Consider the following 441-nt stretch of genomic DNA (forward strand, 5'->3'; position numbering starts at 1 on the left):
GTGTGATTGTGTGTGATTAAATGTGTAAATGTAATTTGGACATTCAATTGAAGAATGTAGAAAACGTGCTTATAATAATAATCAGCAAATTACACAAAGTCAGGGAAACAGATATATTCCCGACAGGAAAGGGGCAGCTTCGGGAATGCAAAATACGTGCCCCAGTCGAGTAATCTCAACGGAAACAATTTCCAATTCCGAACAGTAAATCTAGCAAATATAGACGACGTACCAACAATCAAATTATCAAGTAAGGATTTTAAGGAAAATTCAAAGTTTCTAGTTGACAGTGGATCAGGGCCTAATATAATTAAACAAGGTTGTTTAAAAAGAGACATTTGGGTAAATGAAAATAAAATTCTTAAGCTAAGTGGTATAACAGCGCATCATATGTCCACCTTAGGGCTGGCACTGATAGATATCTTAGGATGTCCAGTTGCT

Source organism: Odontomachus brunneus, unplaced genomic scaffold (genome assembly GCF_010583005.1).
Source record: "Odontomachus brunneus isolate Ranch 3 - 2012 unplaced genomic scaffold, Obru_v1 Obru_scaffold_002, whole genome shotgun sequence".
NCBI lineage: Eukaryota > Metazoa > Arthropoda > Insecta > Hymenoptera > Formicidae > Odontomachus > Odontomachus brunneus.